This window comes from Cherax quadricarinatus, chromosome 27 (assembly GCF_038502225.1).
Source record: "Cherax quadricarinatus isolate ZL_2023a chromosome 27, ASM3850222v1, whole genome shotgun sequence".
NCBI classification, from domain to species: domain Eukaryota; kingdom Metazoa; phylum Arthropoda; class Malacostraca; order Decapoda; family Parastacidae; genus Cherax; species Cherax quadricarinatus.
In genome coordinates, this window is record NC_091318.1 from 26,471,018 (window position 1) to 26,498,517 (window position 27,500).

Below are 27,500 nucleotides of genomic sequence, written 5' to 3' on the forward strand. Positions count from 1 at the left end.
AGTCTGAGGGTAGGATAGCAGAGCACTACTGCTGCAGGAGCAGTCTGAGGGTAGGATAGCAGAGCACTCCTGCTGCAGGAGCAGTCTGAGGGTAGGATAGCAGAGCACTACTGCTGCAGGAGCAGTCTGAGGGTAGGATAGCAGAGCACTACTGCTGCAGGAGCAGTCTGAGGGTAGGATAGAGCACTCCTGCTGCAGGAGCAGTCTGAGGCTGCGACGGCGCAGGTCTCCCGCTGAGGAAACATCGTCTGTGTTTACTAGTAAAGTTCGATCATTTCTGATGTTGTGTACTTTGTGACCCATACCGGCTAAGCGCACTTTGTGAATAATAATAATAATAATAATAATAATAATAATAATAATAATAATAATAATAATAATAATAATAATAATAATAATAATAATAATGCTACTCTTAACCAGTTTCTCCTGCCTCTTGATTGGTGCAGTTTTGCCATGTTTCGTCTCTCTTGCCCCGTGATTGGTGCAGAATTTTTGTTTCGTTTTTCTCGCCTCTTGGTCGAGGTGTATTAGGACGCTGGAGACTGATTTTTGCCTCGTGATTGGCGGTCATTTAATGCTGTGAATGTTTGTAATATCATGATAAGTGAATATTTAATGCTCTCTCTCTCATATATATATATATATATATATATATATATATATATATATATATATATATATATATATAATATATATATATATATATATATATATATATATATATATATATATATATATATATATATGTGTGTGTGTGTGTGTGTGTGTGTGTGTGTGTGTGTGTGTGTGTGTGTGTGTGTGTGTGTGTGTGTGTGTGTGTGTGTGTGTGTGTGTGTGTGTGTCGTGCCGAATAAGTGAATTTGGTCAATTAACAAGAACTCATTTAAAATTAAGTCCTTTCTAAAAATTTTCTCTTATACGTTTAAAGATATGTATTGTTTTATTTATGTTAATGGAAAAATTAATTTTGTACGAAAAGAACCTTAGAAAACTTACTTAACCTTATTATAACAAGCGCAATTTAATTTAGCCTAATCCAACTAAATATATTTTAGATAAGTTTACACTAATTTAATAATAAACAAACACAACGGAATATGTTTTTTTTTTCGTTAGGTTCAGACTGATTTTTGCGAAATTATTGCATACACAAATTTTCGCTTGCCTTATTCGGCAAGAAGAGCGTTGCTATTTATGTCAAAATCGCTAGTATTACCTATTTGGCATGACATTATATATATATATATATATATATATATATATATATATATATATATATATTATATATATATATAATTTATTTATTTATTATATATGCCTGCAACGTCGTGATTAGTGGACACTGAATGCTGTGCATATGCGTGCGACGTCGTAATTGGTGGATATTTAATGGCTATGAATCTGCAGCATCGTGATTGGCTGAGATAACTGGGAACGGAGCAAGTTGACTCCTGATGAATGAACCATCAAACCATGTACTGGCGGGGAGGGTAGAAGGGCAGGGAGGGAAAGAGAGAAAGAGGAGAATTTTAAGAAAAACAAACGGTGAGACAAAAAGTGAAAGAGAACAAAGAGACGAATCAGATGACAAATTCAAGGAGAGAGAGAGAGAGAGAGAGAGCGTGGATGTGCCAAGTGAATGCGGCTAGGTCGTTGTGGATGAGGGTAGCTAGTCATGGTTGGTACCTTTGATGAGCTGCGAAGAGATTTTCTACTCTCGGAGCCCGGTCTTGGGCCAGGCTCGTTTGGTGCTACCCTGATCAATCTGGTTGTTGCTGTTGGAGGCCCTCTAGCCCACATATCCACCACAGCCTGGTTGATTTGGCACCTGGTGAAGATACTTGTCCAGTTTCCTCTTGAAGACTTCTACACTTGTCCCAGCAGTGTTTGATATCTTCTGGTAAGATGTTGAATAGTCTGGGGCTACGAATGTTGATGCAGTGTTCCCTTATTGTCTCCACCGCACCCCTGCTTTTCACTGGGTTTATTTTACACTTCCTCCCATATCTCTCACTCCAGTATGTTGTTATGGTAGTGTGCACATTTAGGACCAGGCCCTCGAGTACTTTCCAGGTATATATTATCATGTATTCTCTGTCCTCCGCTCCAGTGAGTACATATTTAGGTAGTTGGTTGCAGTTCCCCGGTGGGTTGGTGACCACCCAGGGGAAAGTAGCAAGAACATGAAACAATCCAGTTGAGAAGGATCTGCCTAGTACAGGCCAGTAGGCCTTCTGCAGTGTTCCTCCTTTATTATGTTCTTATGAGTGTTAAGGGTTATAATAAAGATTCCCATATGTTGCATTAAAGTCTCATTCCTCACCCAGCACAGGACCAGGAGCTACAACTCCTCCCAGCGCAAGTCTCAGGACCAGAGACACTACATAAGAAACACCTAGGAGCCACGAGGGTCACGTTTTTGTTGCTGGGACTGGACAAGGTGTGTGGAAGGGGCTTACGAACGACAGAGATTTAGGTAACGCGGAGAGACACGTTAGTATCCTCTTTGTGGATCTCAAAGCCGGCAGCAAGCTTTCCCACCTGAAGCTTAAGCTCCAGCAGCTTCTTAGGGAAGACTACTTGGTGGTGGTGGTAGTAGGTGGTAGGTGGGAGTGGTGGTGAACATAATGCAGGAGATGAAGAATTTAGACATGTGCAGCACCTGGGTATAGACGTTTCGCCATCCAGTGGTTTTATCAAGACAAGGACAATGTGAAGACTGTAGAACTATATACAAAAGATGAGGTAATCAGTCCCTCAGCCTTGGAGTTGGTGAAGAGCACCATAGTCTTGAAGACTACAGTGCTCTTCACACACAGGTAACTCCCACTACCACATGCTACTTCCACACCCCTGACCCTTCCCTGCTTGCAGATCAGACACCTGTACTCTGAATACTGATCCCTGCTGAATATTCCTACTGAGAATACTTTCTACGTGTACATAATGAATATTCCTGCTGAATATACCTACTTAACATACCTGCTATATATATGTATGCTGCCATAAATCCCATGAGAATATACCTGCTGAATGTGCCCACTGAATATACCTGCTGCATATATCTCGTAAGTATACCTGCTGAATGTGTCTTAGGAGTATACTGATTACAATAGAGATATTTCCCATTTAACGAGCATTTAAAAATATGGAATGTGAAGACGGGATTCGGAGTATTTGGTCAAAAAAGTGCAAAAAAAGAAAAAAAACTCGTTAACCAGGTTGACAAACACGTTAACCACCTTAATGAAGAGATACGCCGGAACTAACAGTCACTGAAGACAGCCAGTAGATCTTTCTGTTGTGTCGGCGATGGAAAAAATTTCCTTTGGGAAAAAAACAAAACACGATCATTTTTCACAGATCACAGCGGTAAATCAGAGATCAGACATGACCTTAAGACGAGCGAGGCTTTCATCTCTGTTGACGATAAATGATGACCCCCAGGAAGACTGGGGCGAGATCTGCAGCACCCCTAGAAAGACTAGGCCGGGACCCCCAGCTGAGACGCTGACCAGCCATTCCCCGAATACAGATTTCGCCATTTGTGTTCCCATTCTGACGACATGTTTGGCGATAACGCATCAAGACTCCCGTCTGCATCCTCGGGTCCTAAGATTAGATCCTGCTGGTGAGGACCTGCCTGAGGTAGCAGGAGTGTGTGGGACGAGGATCTGCCTGAGGTAGCAGGAGTGTGGGACGAGGACCTGCCTGAAGCAGAGGGAGCTGAGTGAGACGAGTAGCATGAGAGGGGGTGGAGGGGGGCGTCTCTCACATCACCAGTCTTCACATTTTTATTAAGCCAAGACTGGAGTCATTATTGCCATGTTATTACCAGCATTATACCACCCACTATGCTTTTTATCATTAATATTGTCAAATTCTTTGTAAAAAGACGCAGAAACGTGTTAAAATTTTGTAATTTCTTTATTCTGATTATTTTTTTCCCTTGGTGTGTATGTAAGAGCGAGTGTGGCGCTTTAATTGTAAGCAATACTGAAAACTTGAGAAATATTGTCAACAAGTATTAGGACTTAACTTACTATTTTGATCAGTTTTGCTTGACACAGACATACACACACACCTTCAGCTTCAGTTACATCCCTTACTGTGATCACGATCTGCTCCCTCCTCCCGAGTGGTCACATTCACCTACTAACATCTTCTGGACAGGTTAGGAGGCAAGAGGAGGGAAAGGCCCTTCAAAAATGCCCCGCAAGTGTGTCTCGTCTCACCTCACCTGGCCTCTCCGGACACACTGACGTCTATCCCCACAACCACACGTACTTTTCTTTTGCGAATTCTTAATACTTCCTGGACTCTAGTGAACATTTTAAGGCTGAAACCCATCACGGAAGTGGCTAGTGTCTAGCAAGAAGGTTTCTTGAGTGAGACAGGAGTGTTGCAGGTGCCTTCCTGCAAGAACAGTGTTGTTATGGCAGATGTCTCTCACAGTGATATCCCGTAGCAAAGACTGCATTCAGACTATTGTTTGGCTGGAGTTGAACCTCCACCATCATGCAGTGTTCTCAACACCCATCATTATGCAGTGTTCTCAACACCCATCATTATGCAGTGTTCTCAACACCCATCATTATGCAGTGTTCTCAGCAACCACTATCATATAGTGTTCTCAACACCCACCATGCAGTGTTCTCAACCCCCACCATCATACAGTGTTCTCAACCCCCACCATCATACAGTGTTCTCAACCCCCACCATCATACAGTGTTCTCAACCCCCACCACCATACAGTGTTCTCAACCCCCACCATCATACAGTGTTCTCAACCCCCACCATCATACAGTGTTCTCAACCCCCACCATCATACAGTGTTCTCAACACCCACCATCATACAGTGTTCTCAACACCCACCATCACAGTGTTCTTAGTTTAGAAAAACACGTAAGCACACACTAAGACATATAAGACAACGTTTCGGTCCCGGCACCTTGATCACTTCTAACATACAGAACTGAAACGTTTTCTAATAAATATGTGCAAGCTAGAAGGGCGGCACTGATGCTGGTGAAGGGCTCTTGATCCAGGAAATTAAAGGTATCATCGCAGATTAAACCCCACGCCCACACCACAAGTAACTCCCACGCCCACACCACAAGTAACTCCCACGCCCACATATATCTAACTCGAACGCCGACACACACACACACACACACACACACACACACACACACACACACACACACACACACACACAGAGACCACAGTCTTAGAAAAGAAGTTGAAGGTGTAGTATACAAATGCAGATGGAATAACAAACAAGTATGAGGAGTGGCACAAAAGAATCAAAGAGACATCCCCAGACATAATAGCACTCACAGAAACAAAACTCACCAGAATAATAACAGATTCAATCTTTCCATCCGGATACCAAATCCTCAGGAAAGACAGAGGGAGGAGAGGGGGAGGAGTTGCACTGCTCATTAAAAACCAGTGGGGTTTTGAGAAAATGGAAGGAATGGATGGCACGGGCGAAAGGGACTACTTAGTAGGAACAATCCAGTCTGAGGGACATAAGGTGATAATTGCAGTAATGTACAACCCACCACAGAACTGCAGGAGGCCAAGAGAAGAATATGATGAGAGCAACAGAGCAATGATCGACACACTAGCCGAGGTGGCCAGGAGAGCACACATGGGGGGAGCAAAGTTACTAGTTATGGGTGATTTCAATCACAAGGAGATTGACTGGGAAAACCTGGAGCCCCATGGGGGTCCCGAAACATGGAGAGCCAAGATGATGGATGTGGTACTGGAAAACCTCATGCATCAACATGTTAGAGACACTACCAGAGAGAGAGGAGAGGATGAACCAGCAAGGCTGGACCTTGTATTCACCATGAGTAGTTCGGACATCAAGGGTATCATGTATGAAAGGCCCCTGGGAGCTAGTGATCATGTGCTTCTGTGCTTCGACTACATAGTTGAGCTCCAAGTGGAGAGAGTAGCAGGAATAGGCTGGGAAAAACCAAACTACAAAAGGGGGAACTACTCAGGCATGAGGAACTTCCTTCAAGACATTCAGTGGGAGAGGGAACTGACAGGAAAGCCAGTACAAGAAATGATGGACTATGTAGCAACAAAATGCAAGGAGGCAGAGGAGAGGTTTGTTCCCAAGGGAAACAGAAATAATGGGAAGAACAGAACGAGTCCTTGGTTCACCCAAAGGTGTAGGGAGGCAAAAACTAGGTGTACAAGAGAATGGAAAAGGTACAGAAGACAGAGAACTCAGGAAAATAAAGAAATCAGCCGAAGAGCCAGAAACGAATATGCACAGATAGGTAGTAGGTTGGTAGACAGCAACCACCCAGGGAAGTACTACCGTCCTGCCAGATGACTGTGAAACAAAAACCTGTAACTGTTTTGCATGATGGTAGGATTGCTGGTTTCTTTTTCTGTCTCATAAACACGCTAAGATAACAGGGATATCTTGCTACTCCTACTTACACTTTGGTCACACTTCACAGACACGCACATGCATATATATATATACATACATCTAGGTTTTTCTCCTTTTTCTAAATAGCTCTTGTTCTTTTTTATTTCTTCTATTGTCCATGGGGAAGTGGAAAAGAATCTTTCCTCCGTAAGCCATGCGTGTCGTATGAGGCGACTAAAATGCCGGGAGCAATGGGCTAGTAACCCCTTCTCCTGTATACAATTACTAAAAAAGAGAAGAAGAAAAACTTTATAAAACTGGGTTGCTTAAATGTGCGTGGATGTAGTGCGGATGACAAGAAACAGATGATTGCTGATGTTATGAATGAAAAGAAGTTGGATGTCCTGGCCCTAAGCGAAACAAAGCTGAAGGGGGTAGGAGAGTTTCAGTGGGGGGAAATAAATGGGATTAAATCTGGAGTATCTGAGAGAGTTAGAGCAAAGGAAGGGGTAGCAGTAATGTTAAATGATCAGTTATGGAAGGAGAAAAGAGAATATGAATGTGTAAATTCAAGAATTATGTGGATTAAAGTAAAGGTTGGATGCGAGAAGTGGGTCATAATAAGCGTGTATGCACCTGGAGAAGAGAGGAATGCAGAGGAGAGAGAGAGATTTTGGGAGATGTTAAGTGAATGTATAGGAGCCTTTGAACCAAGTGAGAGAGTAGTTGTGGTAGGGGACTTGAATGCTAAAGTAGGAGAAACTTTTAGAGAGGGTGTGGTAGGTAAGTTTGGGGTGCCAGGTGTAAATGATAATGGGAGCCCTTTGATTGAACTTTGTATAGAAAGGGGTTTAGTTATAGGTAATACATATTTTAAGAAAAAGAGGATAAATAAGTATACACGATATGATGTAGGGCGAAATGACAGTAGTTTGTTGGATTATGTATTGGTAGATAAAAGACTGTTGAGTAGACTTCAGGATGTACATGTTTATAGAGGGGCCACAGATATATCAGATCACTTTCTAGTTGTAGCTACACTGAGAGTAAAAGGTAGATGGGATACAAGGAGAATAGAAGCATCAGGGAAGAGAGAGGTGAAGGTTTATAAACTAAAAGAGGAGGCAGTTAGGGTAAGATACAAACAGCTATTGGAGGATAGATGGGCAAATGAGAGCATAGGCAATGGGGTCGAAGAGGTATGGGGTAGGTTTAAAAATGTAGTGTTAGAGTGTTCAGCAGAAGTTTGTGGTTACAGGAAAGTGGGTGCAGGAGGGAAGAGGAGCGATTGGTGGAATGATGATGTAAAGAGAGTAGTAAGGGAGAAAAAGTTAGCATATGAGAAGTTTTTACAAAGTAGAAGTGATGCAAGGAGGGAAGAGTATATGGAGAAAAAGAGAGAAGTTAAGAGAGTGGTGAAGCAATGTAAAAAGAGAGCAAATGAGAGAGTGGGTGAGATGTTATCAACAAATTTTGTTGAAAATAAGAAAAAGTTTTGGAGTGAGATTAACAAGTTAAGAAAGCCTAGAGAACAAATGGATTTGTCAGTTAAAAATAGGAGAGGAGAGTTATTAAATGGAGAGTTAGAGGTATTGGGAAGATGGAAGGAATATTTTGAGGAATTGTTAAATGTTGATGAAGATAGGGAAGCTGTGATTTCGTGTATAGGGCAAGGAGGAATAACATCTTGTAGGAGTGAGGAAGAGCCAGTTGTGAGTTTGGGGGAAGTTCGTGAGGCAGTAGGTAAAATGAAAGGGGGTAAGGCAGCCGGGATTGATGGGATAAAGATAGAAATGTTAAAAGCAGGTGGGGATATAGTTTTGGAGTGGTTGGTGCAATTATTTAATAAATGTATGGAAGAGGGTAAGGTACCTAGGGATTGGCAGAGAGCATGCATAGTTCCTTTGTATAAAGGCAAAGGGGATAAAAGAGAGTGCAAAAATTATAGGGGGATAAGTCTGTTGAGTGTACCTGGTAAAGTGTATGGTAGAGTTATAATTGAAAGAATTAAGAGTAAGACGGAGAATAGGATAGCAGATGAACAAGGAGGCTTTAGGAAAGGTAGGGGGTGTGTGGACCAGGTGTTTACAGTGAAACATATAAGTGAACAGTATTTAGATAAGGCTAAAGAGGTCTTTGTGGCATTTATGGATTTGGAAAAGGCGTATGACAGGGTGGATAGGGGGGCAATGTGGCAGATGTTGCAAGTGTATGGTGTAGGAGGTAGGTTACTGAAAGGAGTGAAGAGTTTTTACGAGGATAGTGAGGCTCAAGTTAGAGTATGTAGGAAAGAGGGAAATTTTTTCCCAGTAAAAGTAGGCCTTAGACAAGGATGTGTGATGTCACCGTGGTTGTTTAATATATTTATAGATGGGGTTGTAAGAGAAGTAAATGCGAGGGTCTTGGCAAGAGGCGTGGAGTTAAAAGATAAAGAATCACACACAAAGTGGGAGTTGTCACAGCTGCTCTTTGCTGATGACACTGTGCTCTTGGGAGATTCTGAAGAGAAGTTGCAGAGATTGGTGGATGAATTTGGTAGGGTGTGCAAAAGAAGAAAATTAAAGGTGAATACAGGAAAGAGTAAGGTTATGAGGATAACAAAAAGATTAGGTGATGAAAGATTGAATATCAGATTGGAGGGAGAGAGTATGGAGGAGGTGAACGTATTCAGATATTTGGGAGTGGACGTGTCAGCGGATGGGTCTATGAAAGATGAGGTGAATCATAGAATTGATGAGGGAAAAAGAGTGAGTGGTGCACTTAGGAGTCTGTGGAGACAAAGAACTTTGTCCTTGGAGGCAAAGAGGGGAATGTATGAGAGTATAGTTTTACCAACGCTCTTATATGGGTGTGAAGCGTGGGTGATGAATGTTGCAGCGAGGAGAAGGCTGGAGGCAGTGGAGATGTCATGTCTGAGGGCAATGTGTGGTGTGAATATAATGCAGAGAATTCGTAGTTTGGAAGTTAGGAGGAGGTGCGGGATTACCAAAACTGTTGTCCAGAGGGCTGAGGAAGGGTTGTTGAGGTGGTTCGGACATGTAGAGAGAATGGAGCGAAACAGAATGACTTCAAGAGTGTATCAGTCTGTAGTGGAAGGAAGGCGGGGTAGGGGTCGGCCTAGGAAGGGTTGGAGGGAGGGGGTAAAGGAGGTTTTGTGTGCGAGGGGCTTGGACTTCCAGCAGGCATGCGTGAGCGTGTTTGATAGGAGTGAATGGAGACAAATAGTTTTTAATACTTGACGTGCTGTTGGAGTGTGAGCAAAGTAACATTTATGAAGGGATTCAGGGAAACCGGCAGGCCGGACTTGAGTCCTGGAGATGGGAAGTACAGTGCCTGCACTCTGAAGGAGGGGTGTTAATGTTGCAGTTTAAAAACTGTAGTGTAGAGCACCCTTCTGGCAAGACAGTGATGGGGTGAATGATGGTGAAAGTTTTTCTTTTTCGGGCCACCCTGCCTTGGTGGGATTCGGTCGGTGTGATAATAAAAAAATAAAGCAGGGAGGCTCAGAGACAATATGAAAATGACATAGCATCAAAAGTAAAGACTGACCCGAAGCTGTTGTATAGCCACATCAGGAGGAAAACAACAGTCAAGGACCAGGTAATCAGACTGAGGAAGGGTGATGGGGAATTCACAAGAAACGACCAAGAGGTATGTCAGGAGCTCAACACAAGATTTAAAGAGGTATTTACAGTGGAAACCAGTAGGACTCCAGGAAATCAGAACAGGGGGGCACACCAGCAAGTGCTGGATGAGGTACATATAACCAAGGAGGAGGTGAAGAAGTTGCTATGCGAACTTGACACCTCAAAGGCGGTGGGACCAGACAACATCTCTCCATGGGTCCTTAAAGAGGGAGCAGAGATATTGTGTGAGCCATTAACAAAGATCTTCAACACATCATTTGAAACTGGGCAACTCCCTGAGGTATGGAAAATGGCAAATGTAGTCCCAATTTTTAAAAAGGGAGACAGACATAAGGCACTAAACTACAGACCTGTATCACTAACGTGTATAGTATGCAAGGTCATGGAGAAGATCATCAGGAGGAGAGTGGTGGGGCACCTGGAAAGAAACAAGTGTATAATTGACAACCAGCACGGTTTCAGGGAAGGAAAATCCTGTGTCACAAACCTACTAGAGTTTTATGACAGGTGACAGAAGTAAGACAAGAGAGAGAGGGGTGGATCGACTGCATATTTTTGGACTGCAAGAAGGCCTTCGACACAGTTCCTCACAAGAGGTTACTGCAAAAGCTAGAGGATCAGGCACACATAACAGGAAAGGCACTGCAATGGATCAGAGAATATCTGACAGGGAGGCAACAACGAGTCATGGTACGCGACGAGGTGTCAGAGTGGGCGCCTGTGACAAGCGGGGTTCCATAGGGGTTAGTCCTAGGACCTGTGCTGTTCTTGGTATATGTGAACGACATAACGGAAGGGATAGACTCAGAAGTGTCCTTGTTTGCAGATGATGCGAAATTAATGAGAAGAATCAAATCGGATGAGGATCAGGCAGGACTACAAAGAGACCTGGACAGGCTACAAGCCTGGTCCAGCAACTGGCTCCTTGAATTTAACCCTGCCAAATGCAAAGTCATGAAGATTGGGGAAGGGCAAAGAAGACCGCAGACAATATAATTTAGATGGCCAAAGACTGCAAACCTCACTCAAGGAAAAAGATTTGGGGGTGAGTATAACACCGAGCATATCTCCTGAGGCGCACATCAATCAGATAACTGCTGCAGCATACGGGCGCCTGGCAAACCTACGGATAGCGTTCCGATACCTCAGTAAGGATTCGTTTAAGACTCTGTATACCACTTACGTCAGGCTCATACTGGAGTATGCAGCACCAGTTTGGAATCCACACCTAGTCAAGCACGTCAAGAAATTAGAGAAAGTGCAAAGGTTTGCAACAAGACTAGTCCCAGAGCTACGGGGATTGTCCTACGAAGAAAGGTTGAGGGAAGTCGGCCTGACGACACTGGAGGACAGGAGGGTCAGGGGAGACATGATAACGACATATAAAATACTGCGCAGAATAGACAAGGTGGACAAAGACGGGATGTTCCAGAGAAGGGACACAGACACAAGAGGTCACAATTGGAAGTTGAAGACTCAGATGAATCAAAGGGATGTTAGGAAGTATTTCTTCAGTCATAGAGTAGTCAGGCCGTGGAATAGCCTAGAAAGTGACGTAGTGGAGGCGGGAACCATACATAGTTTTAAGGCGAGGTATGATAGAGCTCATGGGGCAGGGAGAGAGAGGACCTAGTAGCAATCAGCGAAGAGGCGGGGCCAGGAGCTGTGAATCGACCCCTGCAACCACAAATAGGCGAGTACAAATAGGTGAGTACACACACACACAAGTAACTCCCATGCCCACACACAAGTAATTCTCATGCCAGATCCGGCATGACCCCAACGGATTTACCACTTGCCCGTTGAAACTAACAATAATGTACTACTTAATGTCACGAATGGCTCTCAGATACACGAATGGCTAAATACCAATGTCAAATAGACCAAAAGTGGAATGTGCAGGCGACAGAGTGGAATGAACTGGGAAAGGTGTGTGGAAGCAAAAGTCTATACACAGCTTCAAGAGTATACACGATAGGCAGGAGGATGCTAGAAGCCAATGTATCGTGCGATAATGACGACGAGGGACTAGGAGCCGAGACTCGACCCTGCAAACGCTAATCGGCGACGACACACTGAGTAATCAAGTCTCTTCAAGAATGTGTCCAGACGAAGGCTAGATAAGAGTCCCTAAATGTAAGCCAGGGGCCGTACATACAAGCCAGGGGCCGTACATACAAGCCAGGGGCCGTACATACAAGCCAGGGGCCGTACATACAAGCCAGGGGCCGTACATACAAGCCAGGGGCCGTACATACAAGCCAGAGGCCGTACACATAAGCCAGGGGCGTACATACAAGCCAGGGGCCGTATATACAAGCCAGGGGCCGTATATACAAGCCAGTGGCCGTATATACAAGCCAGGGGCCATATATACAAACCAGGGGCCGTATGTACAAGCCAGAGGGCTCTATATACTAGACAGGGGCCCTATATACAGGCCAGAGGGCCATATATACAAGCCAGGGGGTCCTATATACAAGCCAGGGGTCATATATACAAGCCAGGGGGGTCTACATGTGAGTGACCCTCTATGCAAGCCAGAGACTATATGTAATCCAGTAACCCTATATATATGCCAAGGGCCGTATTTACAAGCCGAGGGCCCTATATAAAAACCAGATTGCTCTATATATAAGCCAGGGAGCTCTGTATACAAGCCAGAGGGAGGCCTTTAATCAAGGCAAGTGCCCTTGAGACACGCACACACCTGGATTCCCAAATACAAGCCAGGGTCCTTATATATAAGCCAGGGGCCCCTGAAACTCACGCCGGGGTCCCCAAATCCCTCGGTGGTTAGCTGACCATACAAGGCGTGCTCGGCTCTCCCTCCTGCAGTATTTATTGCACGTCAGGTTCGTGCACCGTGAGTTAGCACAGTTCGTGACCACAGTGTGCACATCCAGTGGTGATTGTGTGCACACTCAGTAGTGGTTCTGCACACAAAATCCCCCTCCCACCCCTTGGGTGCGTGTGCACCCCATCCTCCCGTTCGTGCACACTCATCAGTCTCGGTACACACAACCTCTCGTGCACACCCATCAGACCTCCGTGCACGGAGCCTATTACAATGTGCACGCTAATTCATGCTCAGCACACCCTGCCTGCAACCACCACTTGCTTTCCTCTGCAATTTAGCCTTATTTCAAGACCAATAATCATCCTCTTATTTTAAGGTTCATTATTGCAAATAGCTTACACACACGTGTATTATATATATATATATATATATATATATATATATATATATATATATATATATATATATATATATATATATATATATATATATATATATATATATATAACGTGCCGAATGGGTAAATGGGTAAAACTGGTCAATTAACAAGAACTCATTCAAGTCCTTTTTAAAATTTTCCTCTTATACGTTCAAAGATATATTTTCTCAGTTATGTAATATAAAAATTAATGATTTTGTACCAAAAAAAACTTTAGGAAACTTATCTAACCTTATTATAACAAGCGCAATTTAATTTAGCCTAATCCAACTAAATATATTTTAGATAAGTTTACAATAATTTAATAATAAACCAATACAATGAAATATATTTTTTGTTAGGCTCAGAATGATTTTTGCGAAATTATTGCCTACACAAATTTTCGCTCATCTTATTCGGCAAAAAGAGTGTTGCTATTTAAGCCAAAATCGCAAGTTTTTCCAATTCGGCACGACATATATATACTCTTGCATTTAATTGAAAAACGTTAACTAATTAACATTAATAATAGTAATATTGTTTTGTATTATTATTGACGCTAGTAATGGCAACCACAACAATAGTAATTAGTTTTACCACCTGCTTATCAGTCAAGGCATAACTTGCCAGGACTGGAAGCCTCTGGTGATCTTACGCGATCACGTTATCTCTAAACAGGATTATTCTGCAGATTAAAAAGCCTTAAGCCATGCCCAAGATAAGCGGCCGCCCCGGGATCACACCTTTCCCATGAGAAAACAGCTGTCGAACAGATCCCAGTCCATAACAGATGATAGGCTAATATGGCGACACCCACCGCCGTCTGTGAGCGATTATGACCCTTACGCAGCCGTTCGGCGAAGGTCAAAGTCTCGTCATATTTAACGTCTTCAAAATCTTAAAAAAAAAAAGAGGCAGCTGGTCTTATCACGCTTTCAGGGCTGAGATTTACGTTTATTTGTGAGCTTTGGGGATGAATTATGAATAAAAGGAGCAGCTTTGTGGAATGAAATTAATGAAAATGATGCAGGAAATGAGGAATGTTGAGAAAATGTGGGGAGAATAAATAGAGGTGACGGGAGTGAGCAGGCACGGATACAAGAGATGTCACGACCCACAACAACGGACACTTGGGGTTACGGGACTCTGCACGGAGCACGGGACCCTCCGCGGAGCACGGGACCCTCCACGGAGCACGGGGCTTTACACAGAGCACGGGGCCCTGCACGGAGCACCAACATGAGAAACAAAGCATCAAAACAACTGGTGAAGGGGAGGGGGAGGCAGGGAATGTCAGTACAAGTAAAATAGCAGATGGTTACCAGGATAACAGGGGACGAGGAAGTGGGTAACTACGTAGCAGGAGTGGAAGGACGAGTGAGGTCTCGTGGGTACTAGGAACTAATAGTGACTAAATTCGATGGGAACTGGAGGAAAATAGGAAAAAATGGCGCTGTGGTAACTTAGAATGGACTAACTGGAATATACCCGGAGGGTGCTCCGGGGGTCAACGCCCCCGCGGCCCAGTCCTTGACCAGGCCTCGAACAGAAATTTATGGGAACGTGTATCATCTTAGCTAGAGAGGAAGCAGAAATAGAAGAACTAGGTGTGATGACGGCCAAAGGGAAGGAAGAAGGATGAGAGAGAACAGAGAAGAGCCGTGATCAAGGAATAAGGAAGCAAAAGACCAGGATACACGGCAGGATGCTTTATTCCCGCTGTGATGGCACGTTCAGGAGAGGAAGGAGTCTGGGAAGGTAACCGGGCGGGCAAGGTCGAGATAACAATGCAACGAAGACTTACACTACGTAAATTCGGGAAGACGCAAGAGAGGACAGTAAAAAATATACTTTTCTTTACCTGGTTCAGAAGAAAAAAAAAATGTCGAGGAATATTTGTAAACAAAACCACAAAATGGTGGAGTCGAAAAACAGCTCTCTCTCTCTCTCTCTCTCTCTCTCTCTCTCTCTCTCTCTCTCTCTCTCTCTCTCTCTCTCTCTCTCTCTCACACACACACACATGTGCCTAGGACAAAATGGTAACACATGTGTTCATAGTAATTGTTATCACATCTAACACACACAAGGTTCCAGGTTCGAGGCCTGGTGAGCACAGATATTTTCAAGAAGAGGTACGATAAGGCTCTTGGAGCCTTATCGTACTTCGGAGGGATGCTGTAAAACACTAGTACAGGAGATGAGGGCTACACGTCTACCAAGGCAAGAAACCAGTATTAATATTATCATCATAACTAAGTGTGGTAGGGTGATAAACACAGTGTCTGATGGAAGACATCCTCCTGTGGGTTATTCACTGTCTGTTTACAAATTAAAATACAGAGGAGAGAAAAAATGATCAACTGGGTTTGGGAGGAGAATGTTGAAAATAAATAAGAACATAAGAACATAAGAACGAAGGAACACTGCAGAAGGCCTACTGGCCCATGCGAGGCAGGTCCAAGTCCCTACCGGCTTAAGCCAATGCACCCAACCTAGTCAGGTCAGGTCACATTGACTTAAGGGAGGAACACGGCAACCGACCTGTTAGCACAAGCTATCAGGTCCAACTCACACCCACCCACATCTACTCATGTATTTATCCAACCTATTTTTAAAGCTACACAACGTTCTGGCCTCTATAACGGTACTTGGGAGTTTGTTCCACTCATCCACAACTCTATTACCAAACCAGTACTTTCCTATATCCCTCCTGAATCTGAATTTTTCCAACTTAAAACCATTGCTGCGAGTCCTGTCTAGGCTAGATATTTTCAGCACACTATTTACATCCCCTTTATTTATTCCTGTCTTCCACTTATAAACCTCAATCATATCCCCCCTAATTCTACGTCTTTCTAGAGAGTGCAGTTTCAGGGCCCTTAGTCTATCCTCATAGGGAAGGTTTCTGATACATGGGATCATCTTTGTCATCCTCCTTTGTACATTTTCCAGAGAATTTATATCCATTCTGTAATACGGTGACCAAAACTGTGCAGCATAATCTAAATGAGGCCTAACCAAGGATGTATAGAGTTGAAGAACAACCTGAGGACTCCTATTATTTATGCTTCTTGATATGAAGCCAAGGATTCTATTAGCTTTATTGCGAACACTTATGCACTGTTGTCTTGGTTTCAGATTACTGCTAACCAGAACTCCTAAATCTTTTTCGCAATCCGTAATATTAAGATCTACATTATTTAGTTTATATGTGGCATGGTTATTGTCCTGTCCAACATTTAGAACTTTGCATTTGTCTATATTAAACTGCATCTGCCACTTCTCCGACCACTGCATCAGTCTATTCAAATCTTCCTGGAGTGCTCGAATGTCCTCGTCAGAATGAATTCGACGGCCTATTTTGGTGTCATCGGCAAACTTGCCGATGTCGCTCTTTATGCCCTCATCTATGTCGTTTATGTAGATTGTGAACAGCAGGGGGCCCAACACTGACCCCTGTGGAACACCGCTCGTGACGCTTCCCCACTCTGATTTCTCCCCATTTATGCAAACTCTCTGCTGCCTATTTGTCAACCATGCCTCTATCCAGGAAAAAATTTCTCCTCCTATTCCATGTGCTTTAATTTTCCTCAATAGTCTCTGATGTGGGACCCTGTCAAAAGCCTTACTGAAGTCCATATACACAATATCATATTCATTACCATGATCTACCTCCTCAAATACCTTAGTGAAAAAAGTTAATAAATTCGTAAGGCAGGAACGCCCCTTTGTAAAACCATGCTGAGATTCGTTGATTAATTTATGCTTTTCAAGGTGGCTACGAACTGCCTCGGCAATTATTGATTCCATAAATTTTCCCACTATGGAGGTTAGGCTTATTGGTCTATAGTTCGAAGCTAAGGACCTGTCACCTGTTTTGAAAATAGGTATCACATTTGCCATTTTCCACTTATCTGGCACCATGCCAGTTTGTAGTGATATGTTGAAAAGATTAGCCAAAGGTGTGCTAAGCTCCTCTTTACATTCCTTTAGAACCCTTGCATACAGTTCATCAGGGCCTGGGGATTTGTTAGGTTTTAATTTATCTATTTGCCTAAGGACCATGTCACTTGTGACCCTAATAGTGCACAGTTTATTATCGTCCTGTTCTACATAATTTATCATTACTGGAATATCGCTGGTATCCTCCTGTGTAAAAACTGAGAGGAAGTATGTGTTAAAAATTCTACACATTTCCTTATCACTGTCAGTGAGCTGACCCGAGGAACTTTTGAGTGGGCCTATCTTGTCCCTGATCTTACTTCTGTATACCTGAAAGAATCCTTTTGGGTTAGTCTTCGATTCTCTTGCAACTTTAACCTCATAATCTCTATTTGCTTTTCTAATTCCCTTTTTTATTTCTCTCTTTAACTGAATATATCGATTTCTTAATTGCCCCTCTCCTCTTTTGATTTGCCTATATATGCCTCTCTTTTGACCAATCAGATATTTTAATCTATTGTTCATCCATTTAGGATCATTTTTGTTTGATCTGATTTCCCTATTTGGAACATAATTTGACTGAGCAGCTAGAACTATGCCCTGGAAAGCATCATATCGGCAACCATCACCACCTACCTGACCCCTAGTCAGGTCATTCCAGTTCAGCCCACCTAAGTAATTTTTCAGTCCTATGAAATCAGCCAAGCGAAAGTCAGGGACGGAGACTTGATTGCCATTATTAGGGGAATTCCATGATATGTTAAAACTGAGTGATTTGTGATCACTCTCCCCAAGCTCATCATTAACCTCAAGATTATTAATTAGTGTTTCCCTACTGGCAAGAACCAAGTCAAGGAGGTTATTTCCCCTAGTTGGCTCTGTCACAAACTGTTTTAAAAAACAATCCTGGATCGTATCAAGAAAGTCACCCGACTCTAAATTTCCTGTCAAATTGCTCCAGTCAATCTGTCTATAGTTGAAATCTCCCATTAGCACAACATTTTCGTATGTAGATGCCTTACGAATTTCGTCCCATAGAAGTTTACTGCACTCCCTATCAAGATTTGGGGCCCTGTAAATCACACCCAAAATTAGTTTTTCTCGGCCCTCGAGAAGCTGTAACCAAACAGATTCAGTGGCTGACGCTTCTAATTTAATATCTTGTCTAACACAACAATTTAAATTGTCTCTGACATACATCGCTACTCCACCACCTTTCCTGTTGACCCTGTCAGTGTGGAATAATTTATAGCCTTGTATGTGACATTCAGAGGGCATCTCTCTATCTTTCAGATTGAGCCAGGTCTCTGTTATAGCAATAATATCTATGTTTCCTGCACTTGCAATTAATCTTAGCTCATCTATCTTATTTCTAACACTCCTGCTATTAGTATAGTAAACCTTAAGGGAGCTAGTCCCTTGCTGCCCTCTGCTGTCCCCCTTTGTTTGCTGACCTGTTCTATTGTCTTTATTTATAACTTCATGCTGAATGCCTTTTATACATTTACTGTTTCCAACCCTAGTGTTGCAACCTGCTTGTTTCCCACACACACCCATACCTCTATCTTCCATCAGTTTAAAATCATAGGCATTTCACCAATGGCCTTCTCAATCGAGTCTGCAAGTGCTACCACCCCTGCCCCAGAGAGATGAACCCCATCCCTTGCATACATATCATGTTTGCCATAAAAGTTGTTCCAGTTGTCAATGAATGGGATTGCAAGTTCCTTGCAGTATCTGTCTAGCCAGCAATTTACACCAATTGCCCTAGACAACCATTCATTTCCTACTCCCCTTCTAGGCAAGATGCTACATATGATTGGGATCCCTCCCTTAGACTTAATGAAATCTATAGCTGACCTGTACTTATCTAGCAGCTCTTCTCTCCTACCCTTCCCAATATCATTTCCACCAGCACTGAGACAGATAATGGGCTTGTTCCCATTACCTGACATGATATTATCCAGTCTGTTGACAATGTCCCCAACACCAGCTCCAGGGAAGCACACTCTATCTCTCATCTTCTTATTCCTATTACAAAAAGCACGATCAACATATCTTACCTGAGAGTCACCAACCACAAGAATGCGCTTACCTTCATTAGCAGGGGCAGTAGTACCCTTACCTTCACTGGCCACTGAAGTACATTCATCCTGGAGAACAGAGAAGCGATTTCCTACCTTCAGATCTGCACTCTTAACTTTCCTTACTCTGATGCGCCTCCCATTACTGTGAACAACTCGCCACTTGTAGCAGGTGCTGGGCTGCACCTCACTGCTGGTAGCCGTTGCTACCACCCCACCTACAGCCTCCTCACAGTGAGAGACAGACTGCACCTCACTGCTAGAAGCCTCATTCCCCACATCTCCAACCACCTCACACTCTCTCCCAGGCCCATTGAGGTGGACCTTCAGCCTCCTAATCTCCTCCTGGAGAAGCAAGACCTCCTCCTTCAACTCTCCAACCTCAGCTTTTAAAACACTGTAGAAGCAAGCCATGCTTTGTAACCGTCCACGCTAATCCCCAAGCAGCTCAGGGTCTGTGACCTCACGTGACACTGACCACTGAACACGACTGACCACTGAACACTGACGACTGACCACTGAACACTGACCTGAGACTCAACCCCTGCAAACAGAAATAGATGAGCACAAATAGGCGCATAAACAAACTTCAAGAGATTTTTCCCTTTTCAGTAGAGATATCTTTAAAGACGAAGAGTGAGAGGACACTGTGACAGCCAATCATAGATGTACATCGCTGACCTTTGCTATATTAACCACTCCCAGCCGATATTTACACGTCCCTACCAATGTAATATCATCGAATTGCTTTCGTCGTAGAGCTGTGCGAGGCGCAGGACTGAGGGAGAGAACACTGTGATTGTAACAACATACAGCCACTAAAGTAGACTGCTGGGCCACTCATCACTAGCAATGGACGTGCACACTCCATGTTCTATCAGACACTCACACATTTACTCTAAACACCAGAGGCATGGCTTCCAGGCCAGGTAAATTTTAAGGAGTAACCTCGTGTTGTCTTATTTAATAACATGAGGTGCCTGAGGCTGTGTGATTCAGTGTCCTCAACCTTCCTACACAAGTGGGCCACATTTGATGGTCAAATGTGTGATGATGGCCGCACGGTTTTATTGACACTGTGCAGTGTAGAACCTACATAGAAGTGAATTCATAATTTCACGTGAGGGCCGCATCATTTTCCTAGAAGGGCCACATGAGGCCCTCGGGCTGCAGGTTGGGGGACCCCTGGTGTAGTGCACTGCTCACTCACGCTCCCTTATATTCTGTGACTTATACACACCGTGCTGTTATCAACGTACACCAAAAGCCATATCTGACCCATGACGATTTAGTTTGGTTTGAAGTATTTTCTGACAAATCTCAATTTTTAGCTAAAATATGCGTATATGCTACTTGAAAAAAATTGTATAATTTTGCTTACTTTTCCCATAAAATGCAATTGTAGCAGCAGTTTCGGTGAAGACAACTGATATAACTACCTTCATGCAACATGGTACTACTGAGTGATGACGATAACTTCACCAGAGACCACCTGAAGCCTTTTAACGAAACAAAAGAAATAAGTAACTTTTCTTTCGTGGGAAGGGCTCTTGACCAAAGGAATTACAGTTACCCTTCTTTTCCTCGACCAAAAATAAAAAATGATTAAGTTTCAGTTCCACGGGCGCTGTGAGCCCTTACGATTTTAGCGTTCCTCATAATTATAATATAAATAACTACAACATAACTTATTTCGAAAATTTAAAAAAAAAAAAAACAAGCTGTGCTTCGCTACCTAAGGGACTTAAAAGGCACGTAAGTTCCCCCGTCTTCTAATAATATGTTCATTTTTCCACTATAATCTACCTTATCCATAATTACTATCGCATTTGCTTTGTTTCGTGAAGTCTAGGATCTTTCTTTGTGTTGAAACACAACTGTCCTCAAAGATTTGTTATACCATGAATTAAGGAAAGATCCTGGACTTCACCTTATGAAACAAAGCAAATGCGATAGTAATTATGGACACGGTAGATTATACGGGAAAAATGAACATGTTACTAGTAGACTGGGTAACTTACGTGCCTCTTAAGAAGTCTGATTCAGCGTGTTGGATGGATGTCCGCGATGATAGCCGTGTTGTCATGATGCAATGCTGATTATAATGAAAAAAAGTATAATGAACATTTGTCAGTGCTCAATAACCCACATGGAGGCAGAAACAGCAGGTGGATTGATCTGTATATTTCGATCCTCCTTCTGGGATCCTCTTCAGCAGAATATAATGTTGAATATGATGCTGAATAGATCTCGGGTCTCTAACTCTTGAGCTCAGAGGACCGAGCAGAGGGACGCATCCTGCGCCTGATCAGATCTGGTTGGACCTGTCATGTCAATGGAGCTATCAACACCGGAGAGATGTGGGTGGCCCTACTGTTACCCTATAGGCTAACATTCTCACCGTTCCCCATCTGCCTCAACTTGGCGGACAACCATCAAGACAGCTATTATCCCACGTGATGGGTAACCATCAGTAGTATTACTCTGACTGTGACCTCCTCAAGGCCTCCACTATCAGCTGATCATTAATTCCATGATAGACTCGTATCTGGAACTGGTTCTTACAGATCCACTGATCAATCATAGGTGGTTCACAGCTGGTTCCAACTTAACAGGTTTCCCTACATGTATTCTGCTTAATACTAAATAACGTATAACCTCTACGGGTCGTAGAGAGAGAGACAGAGAGAAAGATAGGGGGAATTTAACAAGAAGTGACAGTTCAGCAGGAAAGGACATGATGAATACAGATGAGAGAAGTCAAGACAATAAAGGAGACTGATTAGTTGATAATTATACTGAGTTGCAGTATCTGTTAGGAGGAGGAAGAAGAGGAGAGGGAAATTACTGGCGCATACAAGTATATGGTGGTAACTATAGTGGTAACATTTGTGATGACATTAGGAGTGGTTGTAGTCATAGTGGTAAGAGTAGAGAGGGCGATACTGGAGGAGGTAGTAGTAATATATAGTGGTGTTGGCGGGGGTGATAGTAGTTGTGATGATAATGCTAGCGGTTGTAGTAATAACTGTGGTGAAGGTGGTGATGGTGATGATAGTAGAGATTCAGGAGCACCGGAGACGACAGGTTTCATACTGACAGTTCACGACCCCAGTGAAAATGAGTCACTTGGACTTTTTTGGGATTATCCTAGGTAATTTATACTATGTATGATAACTCTGCTTATGTGTACCTGTGCCTAAATAAACTTAGTTGGGGCCCACAGCTCAGTTACCCAAGTACCTCTTCTGCTCACTCCTACTCAGCCACTATCTCTTTCTCTCCCCCTCTCTCTCTTAGTCCCATTCCTTCAAACTCATCATTGGATATCCCTTCCCCCCACATCGACACATTCCTCAGGTGGTGTTTGACATAATGTCATTCTGGCACTCGAAGTCCCAGATTACATTACGAGCCAAGCGGAGCTTCAGGAGGGGAGTGATAGAGACGCAATAGATACATAATGCTGAGTGGGAAACATGAGACTACACAGGGGAACATCGGCAGGCTCGACGCTGGCTTAGCAGTAATTACACACACACACACACACACACTGAGGGCTAGTGTTTGTGTGGATGGACACCAGTCCTGGTGGAGGGGGGTTAGAGCATTAAAAATACTGTGAACGATATTTCCTAAGTAAAATATGTATTGAGCCTAAGGACTACTTTTTTGGACACCCTCGAGAGTTTAGAGCTTAGTTTTCATAATAATAATAATAATGCTTTCTCGGATAATCTGTTCTCGATTACCTACTTCTTGATAACTCACTTCTTAGTTACTAACGTCTCAATGTATACAGAGTTAGGCAAACTAAACTATGTGATTTGCGAAAGTGTAATTGAAAATGAGATATCAGAAATATCGAACAGGCATCCTAAATTTGCCTGCTACAGAAAAGCAACTGTTTACGAGTAACACACCCAAATTTTCCTTTACCACTTGTTCCTTTTTTGTGTGGTGCATATTCTCTTGTGCAGCCGTCCACAGGATGACTATGGGTTGCAAAATAAACTAGCCACTTAGGCAGCATAATCTTATCCAAAGGCAGGTAGACAGGAAGGCTGCTGGGCAGTCAGTCCTCCAACTCAAGTTTAGCGTATACTGCTCGAGATTTTAGAGTTTACTTTCTGAGGCACATTGTATTACATTATATGCAGGTTTATCATTATTTTCATTACATTGTATTACATTATACATAGGTTTATCATGCTTGGAAAAGCCCACAGTCAAGCAATGCGCATCCATCACATGCAGTCGTGCACAAGTGAGGATATATTCATTCTACTGTTTACTCTGCCTCCCTAACAGTTCTATACTTCCACTCAAACCTCACAACTTCCATTTCCGCCACACCTCCCCACAGCAACCCCCCCCCCACCACCACCACCACTCCTCCCCACAACCGCTTCTAACCACCACGTACGAACAGCCAGACAGTGACCCCTAACCCAGACAAGCCACAGGACGCCATTGACATGACACCACAACTTTTTTCCTTTATAAAAAGAAATTGGCTACATCAATATTGCGTTGTTTCCCTATTCTATATAACAGTTACATGGTACAAAAGCTAGTTAAGTTTCCTTCAGATTCCATCACCCAGGATGGGTTTCACATAATGTTGAAATCTGTCAGCCTGAGCTGGGTGACTTCCGTCTAACAATGAGGATATCAAGAATTCCATTAAAGGTTCAGTAGCTACGGCAGTTTCAAAGATTTTGTTCCAGCAGAGCTGGAGTTATTTCCTGAGACCGCAGACAAGAAGGGAAGGGGTGAGAATGTGTGGGTGTAAAGGAGCCTAAAGATAGTGTTGATGTGGAAGGGAAAGTAGGAGGAACGGGAAGGAAGAAAAAAATTGTTTTGATGGGAGGGGAAGGAGTGAGAAGTAAAGAGACAGACAAAACGGGAGTGAAGGTGGTTTGTACTCACGTATCCAGTATGATGAAGCCAGGTGAAGATCATTTGTGTATGTATGTGTGTGTGTGTGTGTGTGTGTGTGTGTGTGTGTGTGTGTGTGTTGGTAGTAACTAACCTCAGCAGTCAAGGTCATCTGTGCCTCGCCTCTGCTGTTGGTTAGTAATATTTTTTCCACTCAACCGAATTAGTCTTTTTGCAAGCGAGAGAAATACATAATGTGTGTGTGTGTGTATATATATATATATATATATATATATATATATATATATATATATATATATATATATATATATATATATATATATTATATTGTGTGTGTGTGTGTGTGTGTGTGTGTGTGTTTAATGCAAACAATCGCAGACAGGCGATCTCAACAATGCAAGACAAGCCTCGGAGGGTGGAACTCTTCGGTTCAAGCACTTTCACACTTCTCACTGCGTCATCAGAAGCTATGCAATGTTGCAAGAATAGCAACAGGAGAAATAAGGAGTTTTCTCAGAGTATGGTAGCTTTGGTGATAACAGCCATAGCTTCTCTCCGAGTGAAGTGTGAAAGTACTTGAGCTGAAGATTCTCCCCCCCCCCCTCGTGGCTGTCTTGCGCGCGCGCGCGCGTGTGTGTGTGTGTGTGTGTACTCGCCTAGTTGAGATTGCGGGGGTCGAGTCCGAGCTCCTGGCCCCGCCTCTTCACTGATCGCTACTAGGTCACTCTCCCTGAGCCGTGAGCTTTATCATACCTCTGCTTAAAGCTATGTATGGATCCTGCCTCCACTACATCGCTTCCCAAACTATTCCACTTACTGACTACTCTGTGACTGAAGAAATACTTCCTAACATCCCTGTGATTCATCTGTGTCTTCAGCTTCCAACTGTGTCCCCTTGTTACTGTGTCCAATCTCTGGAACATCCTGTCTTTGTCCACCTTGTCAATTCCTCTCAGTATTTTGTATGTCGTTATCATGTCCCCCCCTATCTCTCCTGTCCTCCAGTGTCGTCAGGTTGATTTCCCTTAACCTCTCCTCGTAGGACATACCTCTTAGCTCTGGGACTAGTCTTGTTGCAAACCTTTGCACTTTCTCTAGTTTCTTCACGTGCTTGGCTAGGTGTGGGTTCCAAACTGGTGCCGCATACTCCAATATGGGCCTAACGTACACGGTGTACAGGGTCCTGAATGATTCCTTATTAAGATGTCGGAATGTTGTTCAGAGGTTTGCTAGGCGCCCATATGCTGCAGCAGTTATTTGGTTGATGTGCGCTTCAGGAGATGTGCCTGGTGTTATACTCACCCCAAGATCTTTTTCCTTGAGTGAGGTTTGTAGTCTCTGGCCCCCTAGACTGTACTCCGTCTGCGGTCTTCTTTGCCCTTCCCCAATCTTCATGGCTTTGCACTTGGTGGGATTGAACTCCAGGAGCCAATTGCTGGACCAGGTCTGCAGCCTGTCCAGATCCCTTTGTAGTTCTGCCTGGTCTTCGATCGAGTGAATTCTGTGTGTGTGTGTGTGTGTGTGTGTGTGTGTGTGTGTGTGTGTGTGTGTGTGTTTATTATAAGATGCAGAAAACATTTTATTCTTCATTTTATAGTTATCAAGACTCATGGAGAGGCTGGCAAGGGAAGGATAATTAGCATATTCTCCTCCGCGTCATTACCTAGTCCGTATGTTTTGTACGGCAAGTTCTAATAAGTTGCTAAGTAATTACTACCTTGCTTGTCTCCCAATTAATGAAGGGTATAATTAATCGAGAATGCTCTTCACTTTTCCTCCATATTTAAAGTACAGCGAGGCAGGTGAGGTGATTCATGGGCTGGTGGAGGCACCATAATTGCACAGCCTCGCCCGCTCCCATTATTTACAGTAGTAATAATAATAATGTAGTGTTGGGGGTAATGGCAGTCATCTGTGTTTGTCTGTTATGTTAAGTTTCTCCGGGACATTTGTTGAGCACGTTCTAAGAACGCTTGTTAATCGCTGAACAGTGTAACAACTGGATGTTTCAAACTATATCCTAGTTGGGAGATGTTTGAAATACAATTTGGTTTACGTAGCAACATTTGTGTCAATTATTTAGAATAGCGTTAAAATATCAGTGACTTGTTTCCACCGGGATCCTTGATATGTAGCAATAATGGTAATTTATTTAGGCACAGGTACACACAAGTACAATTATCTTGCATAGTGTAAATTACTTAAGATAAACACCCCAAAAAGTCAAAGTGACATATTTCCAGTAGGGTCCTTGACGCAGGTACAAACTTACAGGTGTCAAAGAACGTTAGCCAAACCTTCGTCCCTACACTCGAGGAAACCGGTTGAAGGCAGTAAAGAATATAAATTATATTCACAAAGCTCTAAGGTTAGTAAAGAAGATAATAACAAACTAAAGCTGGTCGCGAAGGCAACGTGGGCGCACGGAGGCGTTCAACGTTTGCAGTTAACGTTCCCGCAGCCTCCATAAAACCAAGGTAATTATCATCTTGTCCCGCTCCTGCTGGGGCGTGACCAGGAATTGCTCTTGGCTATGTACAAGTCTGCCACATGCATAGTAAAATATGCATTCGGGGGCAAGGGGGTCCATTCGAGTCTTTTTGACAAACTAAAAACACATCATGCGAGTCTGTGTTATGTAGCCTGATACGCCATAAAATATTCATGCATGTCCTCGCCTCGAGTGCTAGCGGGTCTGCAGTAACATGCGGTGACTCTCATTGCTCCAGATTTATAGTTAACTGTAGCCTAGTGGGCAGTTAATGGGACTGCTGGGGAAGGTATGATGTGGGTTCAGTCACGCCCATAACCACTATATAATATAATATATATATATATATATATATATATATATATATATATATATATATATATATATATATAATATATACATATATATATTATATATAACACTTCGGTGTTATTCCCCCCCCCCCTGACAACGGTGAGCTTTCTGGCGAGATTTTTGCCTACCATACTCCCGGTTTCTTGAACTGTGTTTAGACATCCAATGTTCACTGAACTTGTTGAAATATGAATTGTGAACTAGGGGCAATGTAGGAGTTGAACCAGCCGTGAATGTCCAAGAGAGGAGTTCGTGAATAAAGTAAAGTATACAAAATAATGAGAAAGTGCACAAAATAAAGAGGAAGTGTAGAAATAAAGATGAACGTAGGGAGCTTAATCGTGTCCCATTAAAACTACAGTAAGATTAAAACCCCACCAATGGCTTCGAAATCACTCCCTCACACCTTGATTATTAAATACATCCTTTAGTAACGGAGGAAGGAGAGAAGAGATTGCT

General features: G+C 43.1%; 1 protein-coding gene and 1 long non-coding RNA gene across 5 annotated transcripts in view; one reads left to right on the top strand and one right to left on the bottom strand.

Annotated features, from left to right (window-relative positions):
• Window positions 1–2,834, top strand: part of LOC138853285 (uncharacterized) — a 44,675-nt gene extending 41,841 nt beyond the window's left edge. Inside the window, exon 3 of the long non-coding RNA XR_011392494.1 lies at window positions 2,331–2,834. This is a non-coding gene — a long non-coding RNA (uncharacterized lncRNA). The remainder of the gene's footprint in view (window positions 1–2,330) is intronic.
• Window positions 1–27,500, bottom strand: part of Ser (protein serrate) — a 358,811-nt gene that overhangs the window by 57,175 nt on the left and 274,136 nt on the right. The window lies entirely within an intron of this gene.